Source organism: Amia ocellicauda, unplaced genomic scaffold (assembly GCF_036373705.1).
Source record: "Amia ocellicauda isolate fAmiCal2 unplaced genomic scaffold, fAmiCal2.hap1 HAP1_SCAFFOLD_113, whole genome shotgun sequence".
NCBI classification, from domain to species: Eukaryota; Metazoa; Chordata; class Actinopteri; order Amiiformes; family Amiidae; genus Amia; species Amia ocellicauda.
Window position 1 is genome coordinate 163,274 of NW_027102678.1, and position 20,299 is coordinate 183,572.

The window sequence follows — 20,299 nt, forward strand, 5'->3', positions numbered from 1 at the left end:
CCGTAGTTACTTGAAGACAAAGTCTTTGAGGAAAGCAGGGCCCTGTTCGTTCCAAGGGTCAAGTTTCTTAAGACTCAAATAGCTATTTAAATGACTGAACACTTTCATATACATTCGACTTACTCAATTGTCCAGCTGTAAAACTCCACTGATCAGGTGGGCACAGGCGGGCATGCGCAGTCTGTAAAGTTCTTTATTTAATAAAGTCCTTTAAAAGAATTCTTCGTACGGCTCAATCTCCTTCTCCCAGTTTAACTCTTCTGTTGCTGGCAAAGACTTGGTTGGTTTCTGGTTCCGGTTCGGGCAACAGAGCTACAGGTTGAGCTGTGGCAGCGAGTTACTGGTTCAGGTGAGAGAGAAAGAGAGAGAGAGAGAGAGAGAGAGAGAGAGAGAGAGACTGTGCACTGTTCCTTATAGTCTGTCAGATCAATAGGTGATTGGTTCTTGAGTTCTTGAGATTGGATTTCGGTTTCAGCCCCCAGTGTCCTAATGGAGGGGGGCTTGATTTATGACTGATGTCAATCCATGCCATCTTTTGGAAATGCCGGTTGGCCCGGGTTCGTAGCTCTATGTCGGGATTTCGGCTCTCGTCCACTTCAAAGAGTTTTTATCACCTACAGGCCCCTTTCTCCAGACATCTCATAGCAGGATTCAACCTATTTGGCCTCTTCTCGGTGCCATCCTCCCCAAAACTGTCACTTTGTCTCATTTGGCTTTGGTTTCCCCCCTCTGTGTTGAATAATCGGGCTCTAAATAGCCCCGGCGTTTCTCCTGCAGTTCTTCGTTCTTTCCACTGCTAGCGCTGCCTTTGTGAAGGCAGATGGTGCTTGTGAGAAGTCAACAGCGTGTCCACCGAAAAGGGTGTCTGACTCCTGGTTTTGGATCCGGAAGGGTTGATAACAGACCGAAACGGTTACAATATGATACTGCTTAGATTAACTGTGGATATGTATTGTGATCGTGCTCGGCTCAGGTGTGCATTCAGTCTGCACACAAAACATTTCGGTCGCGAAACGTCTAATCAAATCGAATAAAACGGCGGGGATAGCATGTTTGATCCGTGTGCTATTGTTTTTCAACAATTGTAATGCCCTTTGTAACGTTTAACCACTTCGTTAAATACAGCTTGTTATAGGATATTGTGAACTGAACCTATTTTGCTGTGAATTTATATTTACTGCGAATAGTTTATTGTGGCTGGTCTTGGTCTGTCTGCACTAAATAAATGATTTGTATCAAGGGATTATTTAGTTTGTCTGTGTACTATTTTACCTAACCACTAAGGGCCACTCCTTGCACTTCACACATTTGCCCTTTTAATTACTCCCTTACTGACATACTTTAACATGCAATGTGCATGTGATAATAGTTTTAGCAGCCTGTTGCCATTCAGGTGAGACAATACCTAGTAAATCCTTTTTTTTTTTTTTCATGTTGGTGCGCCGCGAAGGTTTTTGGTCTCAGCAAAGTGTGCCGTGGCATTACAACGCTTGGGAACCACTGGCTTGGCTTGTTGGGCATCCAGGTATGCACTGAGATTACGATCGGCACGATGATTGTCGTTCTCAGGAGAATTGTGTTTCTTTGCTGATCACGTTCTCTGTCGCTTTTTACACAGTTCTTACAAGTGGCACATTGGGGATGAGGAGCAGAGCATGCTGACACGCATAGCTGTGGACTTCTGCATGGCATGGGGCCACAGGTCATTCCAAGTATTTCAAGACGCCTGCAAATGTGTGGACACGTTGTGTTGGCCCAACCCTCACAGATTGTGCCAAGTCAAGTAGAGATGCATGTTGTGCTGTTCTAAAGTGACACGTCGTCAACGGCAAAAACATCTCTAAGAGTTCCTGGCTTGACTTGCCTCTGGAAGACAACACTTGCCCAGGCTGGATATTGAAAAGGGTCACATGCATATGAGATGTTTGGCCAATGCGAGTTTTCCACAGCAAATCCGAATTTCCGGTGTTTTCTCCTTGTCCTCATGCAATTCCAATGGCTTGACATTTGGGAGCTCGTCAAAAAACCGATGTCAAACCATAATCACGCCTTCCTTCGAGCAGGAATTGAACCAGCGACCTAAGGATGCCCGCTGCCTGAAACCTACAGTCCTCCACTCTACCAACTGAGCTATCAAAGGGAAGCTTCTCACTGTCTTCCCCTGGCAGTCTCAGTGGCCGTGCAACGCCAAGAAGCACCGTGGCTTGGCTCAGTGGTTTTCAACCCGTGTGCCGTGAGGACTACCCAATTGTGTCGTGAGATTTTTATCCCCTGAAAAATATTATGTCATTTTGTTTGGTCAACTTCATAAATCTTGTATCAAATCAAACTTATTCAAATGTGTGAAAATATTACATTTATACATCACCTGTAGAAAGCGTTTCATAACTGAAATTTTGTGTTTGCCGGACTGAACGCACACCTACACTGAGTTGCAGTGCTATCAGTTGTATCGTAAGGTACACTTATAAATTTCAATTTAAGAAGTGAATTTATAGTATCACCTTATCACGAATCCTGGAATCTTGTAGAACTCAATTTCTGTAATAATTGGACACAGACACCAATTCCAAAGATATAAATTGTTAAATTTATTCAAAACCAAAGACTAAATGTAGCACTACACTAATTATACAAAAGGGAAAAGCTAATTAAAATTCAACTCTAGATCAACAAATCAAAGACAAATCACTTCCGTGACCAAATCAAAGACCATGGGATCGCATATGATAACACACAAATCGTTAAACAAAAAAGGTTATAAACACATTAACTACAATACCGGTTAGTAAGACGAAGGTGAGTCTCTCGTTAGTATTGTTAGTCAGACATTAAATAACTACGCAGGTTAGTATTTATGTCAGGTAACTTCTCGTTATATATATATCAGTCTCATTTACGTTTAGGTGCCGAGAAAGATCCTATCATTACTTGTTACCACAATTTCCCTTAACTGATTATTATTCAATGATCAAGGATAGGCAGGGCCACCAATAATCTAACGTCTATTGACTTGTGTCAATTTCAGACTAAACAGTTAAACAGGAATGAGAAGATATTTCTCGGGGTTGACAGATTTTATTTCTAAAATTATCAACAAAACAGTTTAATGCAACACACATTTATATTTAAGAAAACTAAATGATATTACACATTCTAGAGTTATGAATCACAGAATAACATTTCTAATTGATTTCTCAAATGTCATGAATCATGAACTCCAAACTGTTAAACTTATCTGAACTTCGTCGCAGAGAGGCCTCTCTGTCTTCGGGCTCAGATCACAGCACACGGCACATGGTCCGTGTGGTTTGGAACAAAGGCAGTGCGGTTCGGCTTTGTCCGAGAACTTCCACTCAGTCGATGCACCTGGAAGTTGGGGTTTCGCGAAATTAGAGTCTTTTCCAAACAGATTTTCCACTGGTTTGAAGGCTCCAAGGTTGTGCACAAAATCTTCTTTGTAAGCAGGGTTCCACCGTAGTTACTTGAAGACAAAGTCTTTGAGGAAAGCAGGGCCCTGTTCGTTCCAAGGGTCAAGTTTCTTAAGACTCAAATAGCTATTTAAATGACTGAACACTTTCATATACATTCGACTTACTCAATTGTCCAGCTGTAAAACTCCACTGATCAGGTGGGCACAGGCGGGCATGCGCAGTCTGTAAAGTTCTTTATTTAATAAAGTCCTTTAAAAGAATTCTTCGTACGGCTCAATCTCCTTCTCCCAGTTTAACTCTTCTGTTGCCGGCAAAGACTTGGTTGGTTTCTGGTTCCGGTTTGGGCAACAGAGCTACAGGTTGAGCTGTTGCAGCAAGTTACTGGTTCAGGTGAGAGAGAAGAGAGAGAGAGAGAGAGAGAGAGAGAGAGAGACTGTGCACTGTTCCTTATAGTCTGTCAGATCAATAGGTGATTGGTTCTTGAGTTCTTGAGATTGGATTTCGGTTTCAGCCCCCAGTGTCCTAATGGAGGGGGGCTTGATTTATGACTGATGTCAATCCATGCCATCTTTTGGAAATGCCGGTTGGCCCGGGTTCGTAGCTCTATGTCGGGATTTCGGCTCTCGTCCACTTCAAAGAGTTTTTATCACCTACAGGCCCCTTTCTCCAGACATCTCATAGCAGGATTCAACCTATTTGGCCTCTTCTCGGTGCCATCCTCCCCAAAACTGTCACTTTGTCTCATTTGGCTTTGGTTTCCCCCCTCTGTGTTGAATAATCGGGCTCTAAATAGCCCCGGCGTTTCTCCTGCAGTTCTTCGTTCTTTCCACTGCTAGCGCTGCCTTTGTGAAGGCAGATGGTGCTTGTGAGAAGTCAACAGCGTGTCCACCGAAAAGGGTGTCTGACTCCTGGTTTTGGATCCGGAAGGGTTGATAACAGACCGAAACGGTTACAATATGATACTGCTTAGATTAACTGTGGATATGTATTGTGATCGTGCTCGGCTCAGGTGTGCGTTCCGTCTGCACACAAAACATTTCGGTCGCGAAACGTCTAATCGAATCGAATAAAACGGCGGGGATAGCATGTTTGATCCGTGTGCTATTGTTTTTCAACAATTGTAATGCCCTTTGTAACGTTTAACCACTTCGTAACATACAGCTTGTTATAGGATATTGTGAACTGAACCTATTTTGCTGTGAATTTATATTTACTGCGAATAGTTTATTGTGGCTGGTCTTGGTCTGTCTGCACTAAATAAATGATTTGTATCAAGGGATTATTTAGTTTGTCTGTGTAATTTTTTACCTAACCACTAAGGGCCACTCCTTGCACTTCACACATTTGCCCTTTTAATTACTCCCTTACTGACATACTTTAACATGCAATGTGCGTGTGATATTAGTTTTAGCAGCCTGTTGCCATTCAGGTGAGACAATACCTAGTAAATCCTTTTTTTTTTTTTTCATGTTGGTGCGCCGCGAAGGTTTTTGGTCTCAGCAAAGTGTGCCGTGGCATTACAACGCTTGGGAACCACTGGCTTGGCTTGTTGGGCATCCAGGTATGCACTGAGATTACGATCGGCACGATGATTGTCGTTCTCAGGAGAATTGTGTTTCTTTGCTGATCACGTTCTCTGTCGCTTTTTACACAGTTCTTACAAGTGGCACATTGGGGATGAGGAGCAGAGCATGCTGACACGCATAGCTGTGGACTTCTGCATGGCATGGGGCCACAGGTCATTCCAAGTATTTCAAGACGCCTGCAAATGTGTGGACACGTTGTGTTGGCCCAACCCTCACAGATTGTGCCAAGTCAAGTAGAGATGCATGTTGTGCTGTTCTAAAGTGACACGTCGTCAACGGCAAAAACATCTCTCAGAGTTCCTGGCTTGACTTGCCTCTGGAAGACAACACTTGCCCAGGCTGGATATTTGCCGAAAGAAGCAAAGAGGACTAGACACCTTGCCTAGACGCAACTGCATATTTCATTGTCACCTGGAAGGCCATCCAGGCTTTTCACCATTATGGCCCTCGGTCAACAAAGCGCCCAAACAGGGACTCGAACCCTGGACCCTCAGATTAAAAGTCTGATGCTCTACCGGCTGAGCTACCCGGGCTTCAGTGAAGTGCTTCACAATGTGTTGGCTTCATGATTGTTCCAGACCGCTTTCTGGCCGGTTTAGAAAACTGGGCTCAGGGTGAAAAGGGTCACATGCATATGAGATGTTTGGGCAATGCGAGTTTTCCACTGCAAATCCGAATTTCCGGTGTTTTCTCCTTGTCCTCATGCAATTCCAATGGCTTGACATTTGGGAGCTCGTCCAAAACCGATGTCAAACCATAATCACGCCTTCCTTCGAGCGACCTAAGGATGCCCGCTGCCTGAAACCTACAGTCCTCCGCTCTACCAACTGAGCTATCGAAGGGAAACTTCTCAATGTCTTCCCCTGGCAGTCTCAATGGCCGTGCAAAGCCAAAAAGCACCGTGGCTTGGCTCAGTGGTTTTCAACCCGTGTGCCGTGAGGACTACCCAATTGTGTCGTGAGATTTTTATCCCCTGAAAAATATTATGTCATTTTGTTTGGTCAACTTCATAAATCTTGTATCAAATCAAACTTATTCAAATGTGTGAAAATATTACATTTATACATCACCTGTAGAAAGCGTTTCATAACTGAAATGTTGTGTTTGCCGGACTGAACGCACACCTACACTGAGTTGCAGTGCTATCAGTTGTATCGTAAGGTACACTTATAAATTTCAATTTAAGAAGTGAATTTATAGTATCACCTTATCACGAATCCTGGAATCTTGTAGAACTCAATTTCTGTGATAATTGGACACAGACACCAATTCCAAAGATATAAATTGTTAAATTTATTCAAAAACAAAGACTAAATGTAGCACTACACTAATTATACAAAAGGGAAAAGCTAATTAAAATTCAACTCTAGATCAACAAATCAAAGACAAATCACTTCCGTGACCAAATCAAAGACCATGGGATCGCATATGATAACACACAAATCGTTAAACAAAAAAGGTTATAAACACATTAACTACAATACCGGTTAGTAAGACGAAGGTGAGTCTCTCGTTAGTATTGTTAGTCAGACATTAAATAACTACGCAGGTTAGTATTTATGTCAGGTAACTTCTCGTTATATATATATCAGTCTCATTTACGTTTAGGTGCCGAGAAAGATCCTATCGTTACTTGTTACCACAATTTCCCTTAACTGATTATTATTCAATGATCAAGGATAGGCAGGGCCACCAATAATCTAACGTCTATTGACTTGTGTCAATTTCAGACTAAACAGTTAAACAGGAATGAGAAGATATTTCTCGGGGTTGACAGATTTTATTTCTAAAATTATCAACAAAACAGTTTAATGCAACACACATTTATATTTAAGAAAACTAAATGATATTACACATTCTAGAGTTTTGAATCACAGAATAACATTTCTAATTGATTTCTCAAATGTCATGAATCATGAACTCCAAACTGTTAAACTTATCTGAACTTCGTCGCAGAGAGGCCTCTCTGTCTTCGGGCTCAGATCACAGCACACGGCACATGGTCCGTGTGGTTTGGAACAAAGGCAGTGCGGTTCGGCTTTGTCCGAGAACTTCCACTCAGTCGATGCACCTGGAAATTGGGGTTTCGCGAAATTAGAGTCTTTTCCAAACAGATTTTCCACTGGTTTGAAGGCTCCAAGGTTGTGCACAAAATCTTCTTTGTAAGCAGGGTTCCACCGTACTTACTTGAAGACAAAGTCTTTGAGGAAAGCAGGGCCCTGTTCGTTCCAAGGGTCAAGTTTCTTAAGACTCAAATAGCTATTTAAATGACTGAACACTTTCATATACATTCGACTTACTCAATTGTCCAGCTGTAAAACTCCACTGATCAGGTGGGCACAGGCGGGCATGCGCAGTCTGTAAAGTTCTTTATTTAGTAAAGTCCTTTAAAAGAATTCTTCGTACGGCTCAATCTCCTTCTCCCAGTTTAACTCTTCTGTTGCCGGCAAAGACTTGGTTGGTTTCTGGTTCCGGTTCGGGCAACAGAGCTACAGGTTGAGCTGTGGCAGCGAGTTACTGGTTCAGGTGAGAGAGAAAAAGAGAGAGAGAGAGAGCGAGAGAGAGAGACTGTGCACTGTTCCTTATAGTCTGTCAGATCAATAGGTGATTGGTTCTTGAGTTCTTGAGATTGGATTTCGGTTTCAGCCCCCAGTGTCCTAATGGAGGGGGGCTTGATTTATGACTGATGTCAATCCATGCCATCTTTTGGAAATGCCGGTTGGCCCGGGTTCGTAGCTCTATGTCGGGATTTCGGCTCTCGTCCACTTCAAAGAGTTTTTATCACCTACAGGCCCCTTTCTCCAGACATCTCATAGCAGGATTCAACCTATTTGGCCTCTTCTCGGTGCCATCCTCCCCAAAACTGTCACTTTGATGCAAACCAGTTCCAAGCTGATGAGCAAAGGAAATCTGATAACTTTGGGGGTGGAGAGGTCTTCTTTAGATCAGTGCTTCAGCTCAGAGCCCGAATGCTCTTATCAAAATACACCCAACATAATGCTACACAGTGGAACTGCAAGGCAATTGATTAAAGGGACATGTGGTGAATTCCTTTTTATCTTTATACTGTTGTTGGATGTCTCCTGTTCCTCTAAGTCTCATTTGGCCTTGGTTTTCCCCCTCTGTGTTGAATAATCGGGCTCTAAATAGCCCCGGCGTTTCTCCTGCAGTTCTTCGTTCTTTCCACTGCTAGCGCTGCCTTTGTGCAGCTTGTTATAGGATATTGTGAACTGAACCTATTTTGCTGTGAATTTATATTTACTGCGAATAGTTTATTGTGGCTGGTCTTGGTCTGTCTGCACTAAATAAATGATTTGTATCAAGGGATTATTTAGTTTGTCTGTGTACTTTTTTACCTAACCACTAAGGGCCACTCCTTGCACTTCACACATTTGCCCTTTTAATTACTCCCTTACTGACATACTTTAACATGCAATGTGCGTGTGATAATAGTTTTAGCAGCCTGTTGCCATTCAAGTGAGACAATACCTAGTAAATCCTTTTTTTTTTTTTTCATGTTGGTGCGCCGCGAAGGTTTTTGGTCTCAGCAAAGTGTGCCGTGGCATTACAACGCTTGGGAACCACTGGCTTGGCTTGTTGGGCATCCAGGTATGCACTGAGATTACGATCGGCACGATGATTGTCGTTCTCAGGAGAATTGTGTTTCTTTGCTGATCACGTTCTCTGTCGCTTTTTACACAGTTCTTACAAGTGGCACATTGGGGATGAGGAGCAGAGCATGCTGACACGCATAGCTGTGGACTTCTGCATGGCATGGGGCCACAGGTCATTCCAAGTATTTCAAGACGCCTGCAAATGTGTGGACACGTTGTGTTGGCCCAACCCTCACAGATTGTGCCAAGTCAAGTAGAGATGCATGTTGTGCTGTTCTAAAGTGACACGTCGTCAACGGCAAAAACATCTCTCAGAGTTCCTGGCTTGACTTGCCTCTGGAAGACAACACTTGCCCAGGCTGGATATTTGCCGAAAGAAGCAAAGAGGACTAGACACCTTGCCTAGACGCAACTGCATATTTCATTGTCACCTGGAAGGCCATCCAGGCTTTTCACCATCATGGCCCTCGGTCAACAAGGCGCCCGAACAGAGACTCGAACCCTGGACCCTCAGATTAAAAGTCTGATGCTCTACCGGCTGAGCTACCCGGGCTTCAGTGAAGTGCTTCATGATTGTTCCAGACCGCTTTCTGGCCGGTTTAGAAAACTGGGCTCAGGGTGAAAAGGGTCACATGCATATGAGATGTTTGGGCAATGCTTGTTCTCCACAGCAAATCCAAATTTCCGGTGTTTTCTCCTTGTCCTCATGCAATTCCAATGGCTTGACATTTGGGAGCTCGTCCAAAACCGATGTCAAACCATAATCACGCCTTCCTTCGAGCCTGAATTGAACCAGCGACCTAAGGATGCCCGCTGCCTGAAACCTACAGTCCTCCGCTATAACAACTGAGCTATCGAAGGGAAGCTTCTCACCGTCTTCCCCTGGCAGTCTCAGTGGCCGTGCAAAGCCAAGAAGCACCGTGGCTTGGCTCAGTGGTTTTCAACCCGTGTGCCGTGAGGACTACCCAATTGTGTCGTGAGATTTTTATCCCCTGAAAAATATTATGTCATTTTGTTTGGTCAACTTCATAAATCTTGTATCAAATCAAACTTATTCAAATGTGTGAAAATATTACATTTATACATCACCTGTAGAAAGCGTTTCATAACTGAAATGTTGTGTTTGCCGGACTGAACGCACACCTACACTGAGTTGCAGTGCTATCAGTTGTATCGTAAGGTACACTTATAAATTTCAATTTAAGAAGTGAATTTATAGTATCACCTTATCACGAATCCTGGAATCTTGTAGAACTCAATTTCTGTAATAATTGGACACAGACACCAATTCCAAAGATATAAATTGTTAAATTTATTCAAAACCAAAGACTAAATGTAGCACTACACTAATTATACAAAAGGGAAAAGCTAATTAAAATTCAACTCTAGATCAACAAATCAAAGACAAATCACTTCCGTGACCAAATCAAAGACCATGGGATCGCATATGATAACACACAAATCGTTAAACAAAAAAGGTTATAAACACATTAACTACAATACCGGTTAGTAAGACGAAGGTGAGTCTCTCGTTAGTATTGTTAGTCAGACATTAAATAACTACGCAGGTTAGTATTTATGTCAGGTAACTTCTCGTTATATATATATCAGTCTCATTTACGTTTAGGTGCCGAGAAAGATCCTATCATTACTTGTTACCACAATTTCCCTTAACTGATTATTATTCAATGATCAAGGATAGGCAGGGCCACCAATAATCTAACGTCTATTGACTTGTGTCAATTTCAGACTAAACAGTTAAACAGGAATGAGAAGATATTTCTCGGGGTTGACAGATTTTATTTCTAAAATTATCAACAAAACAGTTTAATGCAACACACATTTATATTTAAGAAAACTAAATGATATTACACATTCTAGAGTTTTGAATCACAGAATAACATTTCTAATTGATTTCTCAAATGTCATGAATCATGAACTCCAAACTGTTAAACTTATCTGAACTTCGTCGCAGAGAGGCCTCTCTGTCTTCGGGCTCAGATCACAGCACACGGCACATGGTCCGTGTGGTTTGGAACAAAGGCAGTGCGGTTCGGCTTTGTCCAAGAACTTCCACTCAGTCGATGCACCTGGAAATTGGGGTTTCGCGAAATTAGAGTCTTTTCCAAACAGATTTTCCACTGGTTTGAAGGCTCCAAGGTTGTGCACAAAATCTTCTTTGTAAGCAGGGTTCCACCGTAGTTACTTGAAGACAAAGTCTTTGAGGAAAGCAGGGCCCTGTTCGTTCCAAGGGTCAAGTTTCTTAAGACTCAAATAGCTATTTAAATGACTGAACACTTTCATATACATTCGACTTACTCAATTGTCCAGCTGTAAAACTCCACTGATCAGGTGGGCACAGGCGGGCATGCGCAGTCTGTAAAGTTCTTTATTTAATAAAGTCCTTTAATAGAATTCTTCGTACGGCTCAATCTCCTTCTCCCAGTTTAACTCTTCTGTTGCCGGCAAAGACTTGGTTGGTTTCTGGTTCCGGTTCGGGCAACAGAGCTACAGGTTGAGCTGTGGCAGCGAGTTACTGGTTCAGGTGAGAGAGAAATAGAGCGAGAGAGAGAGAGAGAGAGAGAGAGAGAGAGAGAGACTGTGCACTGTTCCTTATAGTCTGTCAGATCAATAGGTGATTGGTTCTTGAGTTCTTGAGATTGGATTTCGGTTTCAGCCCCCAGTGTCCTAATGGAGGGGGGCTTGATTTATGACTGATGTCAATCCATGCCATCTTTTGGAAATGCCGGTTGGCCCGGGTTCGTAGCTCTATGTCGGGATTTCGGCTCTCGTCCACTTCAAAGAGTTTTTATCACCTACAGGCCCCTTTCTCCAGACATCTCATAGCAGGATTCAACCTATTTGGCCTCTTCTCGGTGCCATCCTCCCCAAAACTGTCACTTTGATGCAAACCAGTTCCAAGCTGATGAGCAAAGGAAATCTGATAACTTTGGGGGTGGAGAGGTCTTCTTTAGATCAGTGCTTCAGCTCAGAGCCCGAATGCTCTTATCAAAATAAACCCAACATAACGCTACACAGTGGAACTGCAAGGCAATTGATTAAAGGGACATGTGGTGAATTCCTTTTTATCTTTATACTGTTGTTGGATGTCTCCTGTTCCTCTAAGTCTCATTTGGCCTTGGTTTTCCCCCTCTGTGTTGAATAATCGGGCTCTAAATAGCCCCGGCGTTTCTCCTGCAGTTCTTCGTTCTTTCCACTGCTAGCGCTGCCTTTGTGCAGCTTGTTATAGGATATTGTGAACTGAACCTATTTTGCTGTGAATTTATATTTACTGCGAATAGTTTATTGTGGCTGGTCTTGGTCTGTCTGCACTAAATAAATGATTTGTATCAAGGGATTATTTAGTTTGTCTGTGTACTTTTTTACCTAACCACTAAGGTCCACTCCTTGCACTTCACACATTTGCCCTTTTAATTACTCCCTTACTGACATACTTTAACATGCAATGTGCGTGTGATAATAGTTTTAGCAGCCTGTTGCCATTCAGGTGAGACAATACCTAGTAAATCCTTTTTTTTTTTTTTCATGTTGGTGCGCCGCGAAGGTTTTTGGTCTCAGCAAAGTGTGCCGTGGCATTACAACGCTTGGGAACCACTGGCTTGGCTTGTTGGGCATCCAGGTATGCACTGAGATTACGATCGGCACGATGATTGTCGTTCTCAGGAGAATTGTGTTTCTTTGCTGATCACGTTCTCTGTCGCTTTTTACACAGTTCTTACAAGTGGCACATTGGGGATGAAGAGCAGAGCATGCTGACACGCATAGCTGTGGACTTCTGCATGGCATGGGGCCACAGGTCATTCCAAGTATTTCAAGACGCCTGCAAGTGTGTGGACACGTTGTGTTGGCCCAACCCTCACAGATTGTGCCAAGTCAAGTAGAGATGCATGTTGTGCTGTTATAAAGTGACACGTCGTCAACGGCAAAAACATCTCTCAGAGTTCCTGGCTTGACTTGCCTCTGGAAGACAACACTTGCCCAGGCTGGATATTTGCCGAAAGAAGCAAAGAGGACTAGACACCTTGCCTAGACGCAACTGCATATTTCATTGTCACCTGGAAGGCCATCCAGGCTTTTCACCATCATGGCCCTCGGTCAACAAGGCGCCCGAACAGGGACTCGAACCCTGGACCCTCAGATTAAAAGTCTGATGCTCTAACACACAAATCGTTAAACAAAAAAGGTTATAAACACATTAACTACAATACCGGTTAGTAAGACGAAGGTGAGTCTCTCGTTAGTATTGTTAGTCAGACATTAAATAACTACGCAGGTTAGTATTTATGTCAGGTAACTTCTCGTTATATATATATCAGTCTCATTTACGTTTAGGTGCCGAGAAAGATCCTATCGTTACTTGTTACCACAATTTCCCTTAACTGATTATTATTCAATGATCAAGGATAGGCAGGGCCACCAATAATCTAACGTCTATTGACTTGTGTCAATTTCAGACTAAACAGTTAAACAGGAATGAGAAGATATTTCTCGGGGTTGACAGATTTTATTTCTAAAATTATCAACAAAACAGTTTAATGCAACACACATTTATATTTAAGAAAACTAAATGATATTACACATTCTAGAGTTATGAATCACAGAATAACATTTCTAATTGATTTCTCAAATGTCATGAATCATGAACTCCAAACTGTTAAACTTATCTGAACTTCGTCGCAGAGAGGCCTCTCTGTCTTCGGGCTCAGATCACAGCACACGGCACATGGTCCGTGTGGTTTGGAACAAAGGCAGTGCGGTTCGGCTTTGTCCAAGAACTTCCACTCAGTCGATGCACCTGGAAGTTGGGGTTTCGCGAAATTAGAGTCTTTTCCAAACAGATTTTCCACTGGTTTGAAGGCTCCAAGGTTGTGCACAAAATCTTCTTTGTAAGCAGGGTTCCACCGTAGTTACTTGAAGACAAAGTCTTTGAGGAAAGCAGGGCCCTGTTCGTTCCAAGGGTCAAGTTTCTTAAGACTCAAATAGCTATTTAAATGACTGAACACTTTCATATACATTCGACTTACTCAATTGTCCAGCTGTAAAACTCCACTGATCAGGTGGGCACAGGCGGGCATGCGCAGTCTGTAAAGTTCTTTATTTAATAAAGTCCTTTAAAAGAATTCTTCGTACGGCTCAATCTCCTTCTCCCAGTTTAACTCTTCTGTTGCCGGCAAAGACTTGGTTGGTTTCTGGTTCCGGTTCGGGCAACAGAGCTACAGGTTGAGCTGTGGCAGCGAGTTACTGGTTCAGGTGAGAGAGAAAGAGAGAGAGAGAGAAAGAGAGAGAGAGAGAGAGAGAGAGAGACTGTGCACTGTTCCTTATAGTCTGTCAGATCAATAGGTGATTGGTTCTTGAGTTCTTGAGATTGGATTTCGGTTTCAGCCCCCAGTGTCCTAATGGGGAGGGGCTTGATTTATGACTGATGTCAATCCATGCCATCTTTTGGAAATGCCGGTTGGCCCGGGTTCGTAGCTCTATGTCGGGATTTCGGCTCTCGTCCACTTCAAAGAGTTTTTATCACCTACAGGCCCCTTTCTCCAGACATCTCATAGCAGGATTCAACCTATTTGGCCTCTTCTCGGTGCCATCCTCCCCAAAACTGTCACTTTGATGCAAACCAGTTCCAAGCTGATGAGCAAAGGAAATCTGATAACTTTGGGGGTGGAGAGGTCTTCTTTAGATCAGTGCTTCAGCTCAGAGCCCAAATGCTCTTATCAAAATACACCCAACATAACGCTACACAGTGGAACTGCAAGGCAATTGATTATAGGGACATGTGGTGAATTCCTTTTTATCTCTATACTGTTGTTGGATGTCTCCTCTTCCTCTAAGTCTCATTTGGCCTTGGTTTTCCCCCTCTGTGTTGAATAATCGGGCTCTAAATAGCCCCGGCGTTTCTCCTGCAGTTCTTCGTTCTTTCCACTGCTAGCGCTGCCTTTGTGAAGGCAGATGGTGCTTGTGAGAAGTCAACAGCATGTCCACCGAAAAGGGTGTCTGACTCCTGGTTTTGGATCCGGAAGGGTTGATAACAGACCGAAACGGTTACAATATGATACTGCTTAGATTAACTGTGGATATGTATAGTGATCGTGCTCGGCTCAGGTGTGCGTTCAGTCTGCACACAAAACATTTCGGTCGCGAAACGTCTAATCAAATCGAATAAAATGGCGGGGATAGCATGTTTGATCCGTGTGCTATTGTTTTTCAACAATTGTAATGCCCTTTGTAACGTTTAACTACTTCGTTAAATACAGCTTGTTATAGGATATTGTGAACTGAACCTATTTTGCTGTGAATTTATATTTACTGCGAATAGTTTATTGTGGCTGGTCTTGGTCTGTCTGCACTAAATAAATGATTTGTATCAAGGGATTATTTAGTTTGTCTGTGTACTTTTTTACCTAACCACTAAGGGCCACTCCTTGCACTTCACACATTTGCCCTTTTAATTACTCCCTTACTGACATACTTTAACATGCAATGTGCGTGTGATAATAGTTTTAGCAGCCTGTTGCCATTCAGGTGAGACAATACCTAGTAAATCCTTTTTTTTTTTTTTCATGTTGGTGCGCCGCGAAGGTTTTTGGTCTCAGCAAAGTGTGCCGTGGCATTACAACGCTTGGGAACCACTGGCTTGGCTTGTTGGGCATCCAGGTATGCACTGAGATTACGATCGGCACGATGATTGTCGTTCTCAGGAGAATTGTGTTTCTTTGCTGATCATGTTCTCTGTCGCTTTTTACAAAGTTCTTACAAGTGGCACATTGGGGATGAGGAGCAGAGCATGCTGACACGCATAGCTGTGGACTTCTGCATGGCATGGGGCCACAGGTCATTCCAAGTATTTCAAGACGCCTGCAAATGTGTGGACACGTTGTGTTGGCCCAACCCTCACAGATTGTGCCAAGTCAAGTAGAGATGCATGTTGTGCTGTTCTAAAGTGACACGTCGTCAACGGCAAAAACATCTCTCAGAGTTCCTGGCTTGACTTGCCTCTGGAAGACAACACTTGCCCAGGCTGGATATTTGCCGAAAGAAGCAAAGAGGACTAGACACCTTGCCTAGACGCAACTGCATATTTCATTGTCACCTGGAAGGCCATCCAGGCTTTTCACCATCATGGCCCTCGGTCAACAAGGCGCCCGAACAGGGACTCGAACCCTGGACCCTCAGATTAAAAGTCTGATGCTCTAACACACAAATCGTTAAACAAAAAAGGTTATAAACACATTAACTACAATACCGGTTAGTAAGACGAAGGTGAGTCTCTCGTTAGTATTGTTAGTCAGACATTAAATAACTACGCAGGTTAGTATTTATGTCAGGTAACTTCTCGTTATATATATATCAGTCTCATTTACGTTTAGGTGCCGAGAAAGATCCTATCGTTACTTGTTACCACAATTTCCCTTAACTGATTATTATTCAATGATCAAGGATAGGCAGGGCCACCAATAATCTAACGTCTATTGACTTGTGTCAATTTCAGACTAAACAGTTAAACAGGAATGAGAAGATATTTCTCGGGGTTGACAGATTTTATTTCTAAAATTATCAACAAAACAGTTTAATGCAACACACATTTATATTTAAGAAAACTAAATGATATTACACATTCTAGAGTTATGAATCACAGAATAACATTTCTAATTGATTTCTCAAATGTCATGAATCATGAACTCCAAACTGTTAAACTTATCTGAACTTCGTCGCAGAGAGGCCTCTCTGTCTTCGGGCTCAGATCACAGCACACGGCACATGGTCCGTGTGGTTTGGAACAAAGGCAGTGCGGTTCGGCTTTGTCCAAGAACTTCCACTCAGTCGATGCACCTGGAAGTTGGGGTTTCGCGAAATTAGAGTCTTTTCCAAACAGATTTTCCACTGGTTTGAAGGCTCCAAGGTTGTGCACAAAATCTTCTTTGTAAGCAGGGTTCCACCGTAGTTACTTGAAGACAAAGTCTTTGAGGAAAGCAGGGCCCTGTTCGTTCCAAGGGTCAAGTTTCTTAAGACTCAAATAGCTATTTAAATGACTGAACACTTTCATATACATTCGACTTACTCAATTGTCCAGCTGTAAAACTCCACTGATCAGGTGGGCACAGGCGGGCATGCGCAGTCTGTAAAGTTCTTTATTTAATAAAGTCCTTTAAAAGAATTCTTCGTACGGCTCAATCTCCTTCTCCCAGTTTAACTCTTCTGTTGCCGGCAAAGACTTGGTTGGTTTCTGGTTCCGGTTCGGGCAACAGAGCTACAGGTTGAGCTGTGGCAGCGAGTTACTGGTTCAGGTGAGAGAGAAAGAGAGAGAGAGAGAAAGAGAGAGAGAGAGAGAGAGAGAGAGACTGTGCACTGTTCCTTATAGTCTGTCAGATCAATAGGTGATTGGTTCTTGAGTTCTTGAGATTGGATTTCGGTTTCAGCCCCCAGTGTCCTAATGGAGGGGGGCTTGATTTATGACTGATGTCAATCCATGCCATCTTTTGGAAATGCCGGTTGGCCCGGGTTCGTAGCACTATGTCGGGATTTCGGCTCTCGTCCACTTCAAAGAGTTTTTATCACCTACAGGCCCCTTTCTCCAGACATCTCATAGCAGGATTCAACCTATTTGGCCTCTTCTCGGTGCCATCCTCCCCAAAACTGTCACTTTGATGCAAACCAGTTCCAAGCTGATGAGCAAAGGAAATCTGATAACTTTGGGGGTGGAGAGGTCTTCTTTAGATCAGTGCTTCAGCTCAGAGCCCAAATGCTCTTATCAAAATACACCCAACATAACGCTACACAGTGGAACTGCAAGGCAATTGATTAAAGGGACATGTGGTGAATTCCTTTTTATCTTTATACTGTTGTTGGATGTCTCCTGTTCCTCTAAGTCTCATTTGGCCTTGGTTTTCCCCCTCTGTGTTGAATAATCGGGCTCTAAATAGCCCCGGCGTTTCTCCTGCAGTTCTTCGTTCTTTCCACTGCTAGCGCTGCCTTTGTGCAGCTTGTTATAGGATATTGTGAACTGAACCTATTTTGCTGTGAATTTATATTTACTGCGAATAGTTTATTGTGGCTGGTCTTGGTCTGTCTGCACTAAATAAATGATTTGTATCAAGGGATTATTTAGTTTGTCTGTGTACTTTTTTACCTAACCACTAAGGGCCACTCCTTGCACTTCACACATTTGCCCTTTAAATTACTCCCTTACTGACATACTTTAACATGCAATGTGCGTGTGATAATAGTTTTAGCAGCCTGTTGCCATTCAGGTGAGACAATACCTAGTAAATCCGTTTTTTTTTTTTTCATGTTGGTGCGCCGCGAAGGTTTTTGGTCTCAGCAAAGTGTGCCGTGGCATTACAACGCTTGGGAACCACTGGCTTGGCTTATTGGGCATCCAGGTATGCACTGAGATTACGATCGGCACGATGATTGTCGTTCTCAGGAGAATTGTGTTTCTTTGCTGATCACGTTCTCTGTCGCTTTTTACAAAGTTCTTACAAGTGGCACATTGGGGATGAGGAGCAGAGCATGCTGACACGCATAGCTGTGGACTTCTGCATGGCATGGGGCCACAGGTCATTCCAAGTATTTCAAGACGCCTGCAAATGTGTGGACACGTTGTGTTGGCCCAACCCTCACAGATTGTGCCAAGTCAAGTAGAGATGCATGTTGTGCTGTTCTAAAGTGACACGTCGTCAACGGCAAAAACATCTCTCAGAGTTCCTGGCTTGACTTGCCTCTGGAAGACAACACTTGCCCAGGCTGGATATTTGCTCAGTGGTTTTCAACCCGTGTGCCGTGAGGACTACCCAATTGTGTCGTGAGATTTTTATCCCCTGAAAAATATTATGTCATTTTGTTTGGTCAACTTCATAAATCTTGTATCAAATCAAACTTATTCAAATGTGTGAAAATATTACATTTATACATCACCTGTAGAAAGCGTTTCATAACTGAAATGTTGTGTTTGCCGGACTGAACGCACACCTACACTGAGTTGCAGTGCTATCAGTTGTATCGTAAGGTACACTTATAAATTTCAATTTAAGAAGTGAATTTATAGTATCACCTTATCACGAATCCTGGAATCTTGTAGAACTCAATTTCTGTAATAATTGGACACAGACACCAATTCCAAAGATATAAATTGTTAAATTTATTCAAAAACAAAGACTAAATGTAGCACTACACTAATTATACAAAAGGGAAAAGCTAATCAAAATTCAACTCTAGATCAACAAATCAAAGACAAATCACTTCCGTGACCAAATCAAAGACCATGGGATCGCATATGATAACACACAAATCGTTAAACAAAAAAGGTTATAAACACATTAACTACAATACCGGTTAGTAAGACGAAGGTGAGTCTCTCGTTAGTATTGTTAGTCAGACATTAAATAACTACGCAGGTTAGTATTTATGTCAGGTAACTTCTCGTTATATATATATCAGTCTCATTTACGTTTAGGTGCCGAGAAAGATCCTATCGTTACTTGTTACCACAATTTCCCTTAACTGATTATTATTCAATGATCAAGGATAGGCAGGGCCACCAATAATCTAACGTCTATTGACTTGTGTCAATTTCAGACTAAACAGTTAAACAGGAATGAGAAGATATTTCTCGGGGTTGACAGATTTTATTTCTAAAATTATCAACAAAACAGTTTAATGCAACACACATTTATATTTAAGAAAACTAAATGATATTACACATTCTAGAGTTATGAATCACAGAATAACATTTCTAATTGATTTCTCAAATGTCATGAATCATGAACTCCAAACTGTTAAACTTATCTGAACTTCGTCGCAGAGAGGCCTCTCTGTCTTCGGGTTCAGATCACAGCACACGGCACATGGTCCGTGTGGTTTGGAACAAAGGCAGTGCGGTTCGGCTTTGTCCAAGAACTTCCACTCAGTCGATGCACCTGGAAGTTGGGGTTTCGCGAAATTAGAGTCTTTTCCAAACAGATTTTCCACTGGTTTGAAGGCTCCAAGGTTGTGCACAAAATCTTCTTTGTAAGCAGGGTTCCACCGTAGTTACTTGAAGACAAAGTCTTTGAGGAAAGCAGGGCCCTGTTCGTTCCAAGGGTCAAGTTTCTTAAGACTCAAATAGCTATTTAAATGACTGAACACTTTCATATACATTCGACTTACTCAATTGTCCAGCTGTAAAACTCCACTGATCAGGTGGGCACAGGCGGGCATGCGCAGTCTGTAAAGTTCTTTATTTAATAAAGTCCTTTAAAAGAATTCTTCGTACGGCTCAATCTCCTTCTCCCAGTTTAACTCTTCTGTTGCCGGCAAAGACTTGGTTGGTTTCTGGTTCCGGTTCGGGCAACAGAGCTACAGGTTGAGCTGTGGCAGCGAGTTACTGGTTCAGGTGAGAGAGAAAGAGAGAGAGAGAGAAAGAGAGAGAGAGAGAGAGACTGTGCACTGTTCCTTATAGTCTGTCAGATCAATAGGTGATTGGTTCTTGAGTTCTTGAGATTGGATTTCGGTTTCAGCCCCCAGTGTCCTAATGGAGGGGGGCTTGATTTATGACTGATGTCAATCCATGCCATCTTTTGGAAATGCCGGTTGGCCCGGGTTCGTAGCACTATGTCGGGATTTCGGCTCTCGTCCACTTCAAAGAGTTTTTATCACCTACAGGCCC

The 20,299-nt window shown here is 42.7% G+C and overlaps 3 non-coding genes across 3 annotated transcripts; all 3 read right to left on the reverse strand.

The window, feature by feature from the left end:
* Positions 1-2,051: 2,051 nt before the first annotated feature.
* trnay-gua (transfer RNA tyrosine (anticodon GUA)) lies at positions 2,052-2,140 on the reverse strand. The gene is given in 2 exon segments: positions 2,052-2,087; positions 2,104-2,140. It is a non-coding gene; the product is annotated as a tRNA-Tyr (tRNA).
* A 3,340-nt stretch (positions 2,141-5,480) lies between these two features.
* Positions 5,481-5,553, reverse strand: trnak-uuu (transfer RNA lysine (anticodon UUU)). The gene has a single exon. It is a non-coding gene; the product is annotated as a tRNA-Lys (tRNA).
* A 3,561-nt stretch (positions 5,554-9,114) lies between these two features.
* trnak-uuu (transfer RNA lysine (anticodon UUU)) lies at positions 9,115-9,187 on the reverse strand. Its single transcript has one exon. It is a non-coding gene; the product is annotated as a tRNA-Lys (tRNA).
* Between the last annotated feature and the right edge of the window lie 11,112 nt (positions 9,188-20,299).